The sequence below is a fragment of the Gorilla gorilla genome, chromosome 2 (genome assembly GCF_029281585.2).
Source record: "Gorilla gorilla gorilla isolate KB3781 chromosome 2, NHGRI_mGorGor1-v2.1_pri, whole genome shotgun sequence".
NCBI classification, from domain to species: domain Eukaryota; kingdom Metazoa; phylum Chordata; class Mammalia; order Primates; family Hominidae; genus Gorilla; species Gorilla gorilla.
Genome location: NC_086017.1, coordinates 118748183 through 118761810, shown reverse-complemented (window position 1 = coordinate 118761810; position 13628 = coordinate 118748183). Strand labels below are relative to the sequence as shown.

Sequence of the window (13628 nt, the reverse complement as noted above, 5' to 3'; positions counted from 1 at the left end):
CTTATGTGACTAAGGACAAGGCATAAATTTCCCATTGAGGAAGGTACCCTGACCCTGCACCCACCACCCTGTACCAGGAAGAGAAAAGGGAATCTTGTCATCAAAAATGGGGAGTCAATACCAAGATAAGTTTGCATAAACAGACCTTACTAAAATAGCTCTTATGTTCTGTCAGTTCCCCCATATATTTCCTAGTCACTTCCCCGCAGTTTATCATCCCTTGAAGCCCAAACTCTCTTTCTTTTGTCAAGAAAGGAATACAAGTTTCCTGGTCAAACCACTTCTCTGAGCTTTACTTATCTTCTTTATCTCCTGTACACATAAAATATTAATACAAATTGTGTGCTTTTTCTCCTATTAACATGTCTTTTGGTAGTTTAGTATTTAGGCCCCCAGTTTCTGAACCTAAGAGAATAGAGAAAAAGCTTTTCTTTCCTGATGCTTCACTAATAACAACCTTATGTCCAGAAAGGGAAAATCACCTTTAAATTTATCCATATCAGGGTACTTTCCCTAGGGACTAAAAGATAGTCTTTGGTATCTCCTCTTTACCTGGACGTCTTAATCCAAGGGGCCATGATTATAGGTCCTGAAGTCCTTTTGACTGGACCTATCATGGGGGTAGAAAAGCCTTACTTCCCAGAGAAGACAGGCACAGACCCAGTAGGGAACAGTGTGCATATTTCATGTCAATATAGTATGAGATTAAAAGTTTGATGGAGTCAGAAACTTTTTATTTGTCTTTTCCACAGTGCCTTTTTAATAAGTGTCAGTTGAATTGAATTCTATTAATCCACAAAGATCCAATTTAAAGACAATGAAACTCTCTGGTCTGCTTAATTTAGTTTGCATCTCACCATTTACAGGAACTACTTGTGCTAGAGACCACAATTCAGAAATGGAGTATTTTGCTATTTATGTCAGTAGGCAAAGGCACACCATTGCCCTGCCCCTGAGTGGGCCTATTTATTTTATTATTATTATTATTTATTTTTTTTTTTTAGACAGAATCTTGCTCTGTCGCTCAGGCTGGAGTGCAGTAGCATGATCTCAGCTCATTGTAACCTCTGCCTCCTAGGTTCAAGCGATTCTCCTGCCTCAGCCTCCTGAGTAGCTGGGATTACTGGCGCCCACCACCACGCCCGGCTAATTTTTGTGTTTTTAGTAGGGACCATGGATCTATAATCACCATGTTGGCCAGGCTGGCCTCAAACTCCTGATATCAGGTGATCTGCCTGCCTTGACCTCTCAAAGTGCTGGGGACCTATGTTTTAAGGACATTTGAGGCAGGAAAGAAAGCCCAATGATTTAAAACCTTCACATGTAACCACTACATTTCCTCTAATCTTTGAAAGTAAATCATGAGCTTTTGTCAGTCCCACTTTCACTAGGTTTTCAGGCAAGGCTGTGGATCTGAGCTACAGAGACAGTGAAATGAGGCAGGGCTAACAGGTTTTTCTCATTACTGTTGTAGTAGCAACACAATTACAGTCATGCACCAAATAAAAATGTTTTGGTCAACAATGGTATACAATGATGGTCCTATAAGTTTATAATGGAGCTGAAAATTTTCTATCACCTAGTGATGTGGTAGCCATTGTAATGTCATAGCGCAACACAGTACTCATGTGTTTGTGGTAATGCTGGTGTTTGTTTATAACAAACCTACTGTACTAATAGCACATACAATTATGTACAGTATATAATACTGGATAATAAATAGCTATGTTACTGGTTTATGTATTTACCGTGCTAAACTTTTTATTGTTACTTTAAACCGTACTTTTGCTTTTTTTGTTGTTTTTTAGAGAAGGGGTCTCACTATGTTGTCTGGAGTGCAGTGGTGGAGTGGAGTGGCTATTCACAGGTAAGATCATAGCCAACAACAGCCTTGAACTCCTGGGCTCAAGCAATCCTCCTGCCTCAGTTTTCTGAGTAGCTGGGACAGGCAGGCACCACTGTGCCCAGCTACTTATTTAAAAAAAGTTAACTGTAGCCGGGCACAGTCGCTCACGCCTGTAATCCCAGCACTTTGGGAGGCCGAGGCGGGAGGATCACCTGAGGTCGGGAGTTCGAGACCAGCCTGTCCAACATGGAGAAACCCCATCTCTACTAAAAATATAAAATTAGCTGGGCGTGGTGGCCCATGCTTGTTATCCCAGTACTCGGGAGGCTGAGTCAGGAGAATTTCTTGAACCCGGGAGGCGGAGGTTGCAGTGAGCCGAGATCGCGCCATTGCACTCCAGCCTGGGCAACAAGAGTGAAACTCTGTCTCAAAAAAAAAACAAAAAAAAGTTCACTGTAAAACAGCCTCAGGCACGTCAGGTATTCTAGAAGAAGGCATTGTTATCATAGGAGATGACAGCTCCCAGCTCCGTGTGTGTTACTGCCCCTGAAGACCTTCCAGTGGGACAAGATGTGGAGGCGGAAGACCATGATATTGGAGATCCTGTCCCTGTGTAGGCCAAGGCTAGTGTGTGTGTTTGTGTCTCAGTTTTTAACAAAAAAGTTTAAAAGGTAAAAAATGTAAAAATAGAAAAAAGCTTACATAATAAGGCTATAAAGAAAATATATTTGTGCAGCTGTACAAAGTGTTTATGCTTTAAGCTGTGTTATTACAAAAGAGTCAAGTTTTAAAAAATTAAAACGTTTATAATGTTAGGAAGTTAGAGTAAGCTCATTTTATTATTGAAGAAAGAATTTTTATTATAAATTTAGTGTAGCCTAAGTGTATAGTGCTGATAAAGTGTACAGCAGTGTACAATCATGTCTTAGGCCTTCACATTCACTCATCAGTCATTCACTGACTCACCCAGAGCAACTTCCAGTCTTGCAAGTTCCATTTATGGTAAGTGCCCTATAGAGGTGTACCACTTTCAATCTTTATTTTATTTTATTTTTTGAGACAGAGTTTCATTCTTGTTGCCCAGGCTGGAGTGTAATGGTGCAATCTCGTCTCACTGCTACCTCCGCCTCCCGGGTTCAGGAGATTCTCCTGACTCAGCCTCTTGAGCAACTGGGATTACAGGCACCCGCCACCACGCCTGGCTAATTTTTGTATTTTTAGTAGAGACGGGGTTTCACCATGTTGGCCAGGCTGGCCTCAAACTCCTGACCTCAGGTGATCCACCTGCCTTGGCCTCCCAAAGTACTGGGATTACAGGTGTGAGCCATAGCACCCAGCCCATTTGAAATCTTTATAGCATATTTTTATTGCACCTTTTCTATGTTTAGATATGTTTACAGACATAAATACTTACCATTGTGTTTTAGTTGCCTATAGTATTCAGTACAGTAACATGCCATACAGGTTTGTAGCCTAGGACCAATAGGCCATACCATTTAGCTTTAAGCAACACGTGACTGTACTTGGTAAGTCCCAACATAGGGCCAGCACAGGAGGCTACTCAATTGGTTCCCCTGATATGCATGAAAGATGAGACCCTATGAATAAGTAAAATTGTACTGAACTGAGAAAGTCCATCCTGTGTTGATTCTATCCTCAAATGTAAGCTGCCCTCCAGCAAATTACATAGACATTCAAGCAGGAAAGCCAGTTAAATATCAATCCTCAGAGAACAGTGATGTTTCCTGAATAAATTACCTTACCTCTTAGCAACGCTCAGTTTTTTCCCCTTGACTCAATTCTCACCCACTGAGATATGATGATGCTCAGATCAGATAATGTAATGTGGCTGCCTAGATGAAAGTAAAATCCCATCACAGAGGGGCATTTACACTGGTGAACTCACATAACAAATGGTAACTGCACTTTAATTGGTCTCCACTGTTTAAATTCACAATTACTTTTGATTAGGATATGTTTACAGCAAGATGAGAGACTAAGTAATCCCACAAAGGAAGATATATATTATTCACATTTGTCTGAAAAATTAAATATACTTTCAGAATTATTCACAACCTGATATTTCAGCAAAGCTAGTTGTTCCCAGAATGGTGTTCAGCAATTACAAAATAAAGACAGGAAAGGAAATATCCACATTATAGGTTATTTCAATGACTTGGGAATTTTCTCATATGTAACATTTATAGACATTTCCATTTAGCCCTAGTTTAAGTCACTTATTAACAGATATAAGAAGAAAATTAAAAAGAAGGAAGGAACCGAAGACTTTTTCTTTTCAAGATAGCTATAGAGATGTGTCACCCTAAAGAGTCAAGCTTAGGGAGGAAATTAATTTATTCAAAACACATTTGTTGAACTGCTAGGGATAAAAATTGGTGCAACCTACTTTGGAAAACTGGTGATTTCTATGAAAGTTGGAAATATGTGAAACCTATTATTTATCAATTTTTGCCTTAGAAATGCAAATATATGTGTACCAAAATACATTGTTAAGAAAAACTGATGGAAGGCCCTTAGGCTGAATTGGCTCGAGTGCCTTGGGTCTTTTACATAAGCAAGCAAAAGCCCAACTCAATGTAAACAGTAAAATGAAACTTAAGCTTAACTAATCAGAAACCACCAAACTAACCTCTAACTAAGGACTTTCCACTTTAACCAGTCAAATATATTTTCTTGGTCTTGCTTCCAAGAACACCTTATAAAAGTTTTCCCCTTATGTCCCGTGAGTAGAGCCCAACTGCTTGTGTTCTGATGCTGCCCAATTCATGAATGGTTGTCTGCTCAAATAAACCCTTCAAAATTTTAATGTGTCTAAATTTATCTTTTAACAACATGTGTCAGAATGTTTATAGCAACACTATTAACACTATTTATAACAGTCCCAAACTAAAAACCTAGAGGTCCAAGAACAATTGACTGGATAAATTATGGTGCATTTATATAATAGAAAGTGATCAAGCTAGGAAAATAAACTACAGCCATACACCCAAAAATACTTAGATGAATCTTACAAACATAATGGCTTGTGAAACAAGGAAACACAAAAGGATGCAAAATTTATTATTCCATTTACACAAAGCCCAAAAATAGGCAAAATGAATGTATGGCATTAGGACTCAAGATAGGTGTTAGCTTCGAGCAAGTGAGAGGCATTGAAAGAAAACATAAGGGGTGCTTCCAGGGCTCTGCAAATGTTCCATTCTTTGATCCAGAGTGCTGGTTACATGGGTGTGTTTACTGTCAGAAATCAACTGAGCTGTACATGTATGACTTGTGTAATTTTCTACATCGGGTAATGTTAATTTAAAAGTTTACATTAAAAAATAAACCAAACAATTTTGTATGTGCTGGGTACTGAGTGACAGAAGAAAATAATGTATGAAGACAGAGCCCTGTAGCAGCTCACAGCCTTGAGGGGAGATTGGCATTCAAGGATGAGATTTTAAATAATAGTGAATCACTGAGAGATATTGTGGAAGCTCCAGAGCAGGGGCCTTGAAGTGGGCAATAGGAGTAGGGAAAGAAATCAGGAAAGATTCCTGAGGGAGGTGAGGTCCATCTGATGCTGAAATGACAACCAGGAATTATATGGTCTAATAAAGCCAGTAAGGTAGCTATAAAGGGGGAAATCCTGAGGGGCCCCTGAAAACAGGGAATATAGAGGAACCTGTTAGTTCTAAAATGGGGGTTTTAACGTTTTTGCAAGGTCTTTGACTGTGTCTCAGTTAATAATAGATGAAATCTTGAAAGTTTCTGCCTGAGAATTAAAATCACCTATATCAACACCATTGTAAACCTACATGGGATATGGCACCATTTTTTAATTTCCTCCTCTTTTCCCTACTAAGAGATTACATCTCTTTTAATCACTAACTACTCCACAATGTTTACACAGAAATATGCACCTATGGACTTGAGTTTTGTAGGATTTATTTAAAGCCGGTGAGCTTAAGTCCTTCTAAGGGAAAAAGCATTCCACATTATGAGCATCTCAAGAACTTACAGCAAATTGCTGTCCTTTTGCAATTTGATTTATAATTGAATTAACCAACCTCTTGCATGGGTGACCTTAGCTTGTTCTCTGCAGCCTCTACCTGCTGGCTCAGTTTCAAAAGACTGTTTGATGAGCAGCTCCTTGAGAGGAACCAGAAAACATCCCACCCACAGTGCTTGTTAAGGGAGCTTGACCTGAAGCCCAGAAATTAAGGTTTTAATATTCTTATCTCAAGAAAAAGGAGATACTTAAAAATAAAGTGCTCCTTTTAAATACTCAGATACTAAGGCTTCTATACTCCAACACAATAGGGTTTCTTTCTTGGGAGTTGCTGAGTCATGCTCATCCATTCCTTTTTCAGGAACTAAACTAGAATATTTGACAAAATCCTTTAATTCTTGTTCACATGCACCTCCCCTCCCCCATAAGTCTTGGGGTGCCTACTCAAATTAAGTCCCAAAGATTGATCACTTGGGTATCCCAGTTCTTCCAAGTAATTATGCAGATTTGGCTGCAATATGTCCCTGGGTCAAAGCTATATATTGAAAAAGAGCAAGCTATATCACCAAGAAGGAGATGGGATTTGCAAAATCCCTTCTCTAGAGGAGAAGTCATAAACTGAAGTCTTGGGATAAGGCAGAGGCGGGAGGAAGAGGTGGAAAAGCTGATCTGAATCTGTCAAAATCTTGCTCAGTGTTGCTTAGGATGAGGGAGGCAAGTGCAACAGAGCCACACTCCAAAGAAACCCAGAAGTGGAGAGTTGTGGTACTCAAGAAGATAAGTATTATCAGGATCACACACAGGAGAAGCTGGGTAGACAGCATCCACTGGGCTCAGGCAAATCTGCTGTGAATACCATAGCATTGCTGCTTTCCCACTGGGCCCAGGACTTGACAGTGCTGAGAGGCTTCTCCATGCACCATGACACAGTAATCAGGTAGTCAGGGGCAGAACAGCAAGCAGTACCAGGGAGTTCCAATTCCCTGCCTAGGGCTTTGCCTGGGCCAGTGGGATTTCAGGAGTCACAGCACCCACCAGCTCACCAAATATTTGAATAGAAAAATTGGTAAGAGGCTAGTTTTAGCAATGTTACAGACTAAATAATCTGAAAATTGTCCATCTACCAAGAAATGCCAAGAGAACATAAATTCACATCCTTATACATTTTCATTTGAGAATAGTAGAAAGTAAAGAAAATTCCCAAAGGCCAAAAACAAAAAGGAAACTGGAAGCCAGAGTAGAAAATGCATGAGATGATGCTGTGCCAGCTGTGGAGATAGAATGGTGCCTGCTTCCATTACCTAGGGGCTTGGGTGTTAACCCCATAAAGGAACAGGAACTGGGACTTACATCATGAGGCAGGGAGGACTGAAACTGTGTCCATTCCTCTTCCACATGAATCCAGGATTCTTGGAATGGACTGTAAAAGTCTGGAGTCAAGACTTTGTGTTTCCTCTCTAACATGTAAAGAGCTTAGAAGTTGTCGCTATTGCCCTTACAACAAAATGAAGCTGGACAAACTGAAAATCAATGACTTTTCTTGGACTCACTATAGAGCTGAATTTGCAGAGTAAACCACTACCCTGAAATCTGGAAAGGCAGGTGAACCCATAGATCCTCAGCTGAGATCCAATTACCTGAAATAGAAGCTGCCATTAGGAACACTTAAAAGGTAATTTTAATGAATTGCTGGAAGCTGAGTGTGGAATAACCTAAGGGTCAGAAACTCCTGGAAGACATAGTATTGGGGCCCAGGTGGGGCACATTTTTCAGGGTCATTACCTCCAGGGACTCTACCAGATTCTCCTGGTGAAGATCTAAGAGAGATTCCCTGATGACTCTGACTCTGGCTGGGAAGAGGGCAGGGGTGGGCCAGGAGATCATTGTGAAATACACCCAGAGATCTCCTGGGGAAAAGACTTTGCCAGAGCCTTATCCCAGATAGAGAAAGTACATTTCTCCAACTCTAGCTCCCTTTAATCTTCTTGTTTTCTGTAAAGGGGCTTGGGGCATGGGGAGGGAGAATAGAAGTCAGGGTTTGAGGAAGTAGACTGGGAACACTGCAGCTAGGAAAAGAGTTAGAGACTGGTGCTGGGGGCGGGATGGGGGAAGCTATACTATTGGAGAAATATTTCTGAAGGTAAAAGATTTGAAACATAGACTCAATGATGGACTGAGATTTAATTTAATTGGAAGATTATAGAACATTTTCCCTCCCATACATCTTAGTGCCACACAATCGGGGCTCCAGAATAACACTGGATACAGCTAAAGGAGCTGCAAAACAGAGACTGGGGATAATGAAAGCCCTAAGTCACAAGTGGAGACAAAGCAAGGACACTAGACGAATTTGAAGCCTCTGGCACCTACAGCTACAGAAAACATTAAACACAATCTGTCTTAATCTGTTCAGGCTACTGTAACAAAATACCTTAGACTGGGTAACTTATACACAATGGAAATTTTTTCGTTCACAGCTCTGGAGGCTGGAGTTCACCATTCAGCATCTGGCAAGAGCTTGGGTATTAACCATTTTTGCTTTGAAGATGGTGCCTTTTCACTGCGTCTTCACATGGCAGAAGGGATAAATGAACTCCATTGGGCCGCTTTTATAAGGGCACCAATCCCATTCATGAGGGCTCCATCCTCAAGACCTAATCACTTCCTAAAAGCCCCATCTCTTAATACTATTGCACTAGGGGTTAGGATTCAACATTTGTGGAGAACAGAAACATTTAGGCCATAGCACAGGTAAATTCCTAGCCAGATCCTCATACAGGCTTGTTTACCTCAATCCATATTACCTGACACAACATTTTCAGCTTTTAACAAAAGATTACAAAGCCTACCAAATGGGAAACAAAAATACAATCTGAAGAAATAAAGCAATCATCAGGATCCAACTCAGATATGAAAACGTTGAAATTATAAGACAGAATTTAAATAACCATGATTAAAATGGTAAAGACTCCAATGTAAAGAGTATACACTGTGTAAAAACAGAGGGCAAATGTAAGCAGAGACATGGAAATTCCATGAAAGAACTAAAAGGAAATATTAGAAATCAAAAACTTGGTAACAGAAATCAAGAATACCTTTAATTTGCTCAACAGTAGATGTCACACAGATAAGGAAAAAATTAGAGAGCCTTAATATAGGTCAACGGAAACTTCCTAAACTAAAATGCAATGAGAAAAGAGAACGTATGTATTTTTTAAAGAAGTTGTGCTCACATTTGCCTTTTTTTCTTTTTTTCTTATATGAATTTATAGGGTAGACATGTAATTTCGTTACATGGATATATTGCATAGTGATGAAGTCAGGGCTTTTAGTGTATCCATCACCCAAAGTAACTTTTTATTATCCACTCCCTTCCAATCTTCTCCACTTTTCCAACTCTTTACTGTCTGTTATTCTGTACTCCATGTCCATGGGCACATGCTATTTAGCTCCCACTTGTAAGTGAGAAGAGGTGGTATTTCTATTTCTCAGTTGTTGCACTTAAAACGATGGCCTCCAATTCCATCCATGTTGCTGCAAAAGACATTTCCTTCTTTTTTATGGCTTCATAGTATTCTGTCATATATATTTATATAGTGTGTGTGTGTGTGTGTGTGTGTGTATACACACACCACATTTTCTTTATCCAATCATCTTCTAATGGCCACTAAGGCCAATTCCACTTTGGTATTTTCAATAGTACTGTGATAAACATGAGTGAAGTTATCCTTTTGGTACAATGGTTTCTGAGAAAAGATAATTTAAAAAGGAGAACAGAACATTCAAAAAAATTGTAGAACAATTGCAAAAGGCATAACGTGTGTAAATGCAACACTAGAAGAAGAAAAAGAAGAAAGTAAAGTAGAAAAAAATACTTGGAGTAATAATGGCTGACATTTTCTCAAAAATAATGACAGACACCAAACCACAAATTCTGAATGCTCAAGAAACACCAAGCGAACACCAAAAATGGACTAAGCATATCATATTCAAATTGTATAAAACCAAAAACAAAAAGAAAAATATTGAAAAAAAACAGGGGAAAAATCTTATCTATAGAACACGAAGAATAATAATTATAAAAAAAATTCTGATTGCACACCATGCAAGCAAAAGAGAGTGGAGTAAAAGACTTAAAATGTTGGAAAATAACCCCACCATCCCAGCATTCTATATGCAGCAAAATTATCCTTCAAAACTAAGAATGAAAAAAGATTGCTTAAACAAAAACTGAAGGAATTCATCATCTGTTTTGCAAGAAATGTTCAAATATTCTTCAGGCAGAAGGAAAATAATACATGTTAGAAATTTAGATCTTTAGAAAGAAAATCATCGGAGAAAGAATGGATGAAAGTAAACCATAAACCATACCAATTTATCAGTTGATCTAAGAGATAATTTAAAACAATAATTACACCAATTTATTGGGTAATCATAGCATATCAATAAGTGAAATCAGGCCAGGCGCGGTGGCTTACACCTGTAATCCCAGCACTTTGGGAGGTCGAGGCGGGCGGATCACAAGGTCAGGAGATCAAGACCATACTGGCTAACACGGTGAAACCCCGTCTCTACTAAAAATACAAAAAATTAGCCAGGTGTGATGGCGGGCACCTGTGGTCCCAGCTACTCGGGAGGCTGAGGCAGGAGAATGGCATGAACCCGGGAGGCGGAGCTTGCACTGAGCCAAGGTCGTGCCACTGCACTCCAGCCTGGGCAACAGAGCAAGACTCCATCTCAAAAAAAAAAAAAAAAAAAGTGAAATCAGTGACAGCAATATCTTAAGTCACAGGAGAAAGGAATTTAAAATATTCTGTTGTAAGGTCCTTGCACTACCCCTAAAGTAGAATAGGGCTATTTGAAAGTAGACTTGGATTTGTTGTAGGTGTATATAACAAACTCAAAGGAAACTACTAAAAAAGTTGTGTAAAAAAAGTGTAATTGATATTCTAAGAGAAGAAGAAAAATTTGAAATAATATAAAATGCTCAATTAAAAGCAAAGAAGGCAGAAATGGAAGAGGAAAAAAGAAAGCATAAATGCAACAGATAGAAAAGTTATAAACATGATAAATATTAATTCAGCAACATCAATAAGTTGATATTTAGATGTAATTATCTAAATACAGCAGCTAAAAGACAAAGATTGTCAAAGTGGGTTTTAAAAGATCCAATTATACATTGCAGCAAGAAACTCACTTCAAATATAAAAACCCAGATAAATTGAAAGAAAGAGATAGAGAAATACATAACATCTTAGCACTAATTTAAAAAACTGAAGTATCTTTATTAATTTTAAGCAAAATAGGCTTCAGAATAAAAATAAGTCAGTATATACTTGTTATTATTTGAATAGGAAGGAAAATACCAGAAGAAATACATAAAATAATTGGAAATGATTGCCTCAGATATTGGATGATGAGCCAGGTACCAAGTGCTTTCCATTATAATGTTAGTGGTACAATTTGATTCTTAAAACTATGTGTGTGTATGTATTACTTTCATATAATATTATTTAAAACAGGGTATAGTCATATAAATGTATCTTCTTAGCAGATTAAAAGAAAAAAACCATATAATCTTCTAGTAGATGAAAAAAGAGCACATGATAAGATTCAGCACCTTTTAATGATAAAAAGTCTTAGCAAAATAAGAAGAAAACTTTCTAAACCTGATAAAGGATATATATAATAGGAACTCACAAAAAACTCATAGCAGACATAATTCTTAAAAGTAAAACATTAGAAGCATTCCCTTTGTAGTTAGAAAGAATCTAAGGGTTTCTTTTATCACAGATTTTACCAAACATTATGCTGGAGGTTCTAAACAGTACAATAAGATAAAAGAAAGGTACTAAATTTATAAAGCTCAGAAAAAAAGAAAACTATCACTACAGGTAATATGATTGTCTCCAAATGAAAACTGAGAATATACGCCAAATCTCCTTAAGCTAATAAGAAAATTCAGCAAAGTTGCTGGACCCACAATCAACTCACTAAAACTGATTTTATTCATATGGACCAGTGACAAATACGTGATTGAAGGATACCATGTGCAATAGCAGAAAAACTCCAGATATCGAGGAATTATGCCAACACAAGGTGTGCACGATCTTTACCAAGACATATAAAAGACCTAAATAAATGAATAAATGAACAAAATTCATAAACACAAAGTCATATTGTTAACATCTGCCAATAGGAAGGTGGACAAATAACATGGTTTATTTAAAAGTTGAATGCTATATAGCCGTTAAAATGAGTAAGTTATAACTACATGCATAAATATTGATAAACCACAAAAAGGTAAGTTGAGTATAAAAAGCATATTATAGAATATAAAATTATACAACGTGTATATTTTAAAACATGCAAAACTGTATTTTGTTTATAAATACACATATGTAGTAAAAATATAAACATCAAATATTGGATGGAAGTTACCTTTGGAGTGGGAAATAGGACAGTATTTTCCAAACTTTTCACATGTAATAATTACCTGCAGAGCTTACAGAATACTAAAGGCTGCCTCTCCCAGACATTCCAGTTTAATTGGTAGGAGGTGAGACCTGGGAAATGGGAGTTTTAAATTTCTCCAAGTGATTCTAATGTGTAGCAAAGTCTGGGAAAGAGTATGAGTTAAGGGCAGTGTCGTTATAAAGGTAGCTTCAATTCTAATTGTGAATTTCTATTTCTTAAACTAAGTGTATTAGTCCATTTTCACACTGCTATAACTGAGACTGAGTAATTTATAAAGAAAGCAGGTTTAATTGACTCTCAGTTCCACATGGCTGGGGAGAGCTCAGGAAACTTACAATCATAGAGGAAGACAAAGGGGAAGCAAGGCAGGTCTTACGTGGTGGCAGGAGAGAGAGAGCACTCGGGGGAAACTGCCACTTTAAAAACCATCAGATCTCGTGAGAACTCCCTCACTCTCACGAGAACAGCATGTGGGAAACCAGGGAAACTGTCCCCATGATCCAGTGACCTCCCACCAGGTCCCTCCCTTGACACAATAGAGATTACAATTTGAGATGAGATTTGGGTGGAGACACAGAGCCAAACCATATTAGTAAGTATTGGATGAAATATCAAAAAATGGTAAGACTTAAAGTCAGGTGACAGATATATGGGTATTTGCAATATCGTTTTCTATATTTTTCTGCTTCCTTGGATTTTCAGAAACGGGAGGGAGGGAAGGAAGAAAGGGAGAAAGGGAGGGAGGGAATCATAGTCTATTCCTACTGACTCAGTCACTCATACCAGTGCTATATCTAGCTGTTCAGAATGGAAGATCATACCAGTTCTCTAGTTCACCTGTTGTCTGTTTACCAAATTTATTGCCACTTAACTGGAACACAAAAGTGGTGACAAGAAAAAAAACCCTGGAATGCTGCCCTTGTTAGCTAATCCTGGTCCTACACTAATGGAAAACACTCAGCTCAGAGTACGGGTACATGGTAGCAGCTGGATGTTTACACATTTTGTGACAGATAGGTAGAATTATTTCTAGATTCTTATTGTGACATTAATCATTCAGTGTGAGCCTACTGTGTGCAAGACACAATAATAATAATACATTTTTGTTATTAAAAAAAAAATAATAACACATTGGCTGGGCATGGTGGCTCATTCCTGTAATCCCAGCACTTGGGGAGGCTGAGGCAGGAGGATCACTTGAGCCCAGGAGTTTGAGACCAGCCTGGGCAACATGATGAAACCCTGTCTCTACAAAAATACTAAAATTAGCCAGGCATGGTGGCATGCACC

At 38.3% G+C, this 13628-nt stretch overlaps 1 long non-coding RNA gene across 7 annotated transcripts in view; it reads left to right on the top strand.

The window, feature by feature from the left end:
* LOC101127694 (uncharacterized) overlaps positions 1–13628 on the top strand; it is a 36118-nt gene that overhangs the window by 3254 nt on the left and 19236 nt on the right. For 4 of the 7 annotated variants that reach the window (XR_002005100.3, XR_008678575.2, XR_008678574.2 and 1 more), the window contains exon 2: positions 1809–1867. The exons of 1 other annotated variant lie outside the window; for it this stretch is intronic. This is a non-coding gene — a long non-coding RNA (uncharacterized lncRNA). Of the gene's footprint in view, positions 1–1808; positions 1868–7266; positions 7534–12806; positions 12931–13628 lie in introns of those variants that run through there. 2 more of the 7 variants (XR_008678579.2, XR_008678581.1) reach the window with 2 other exon arrangements.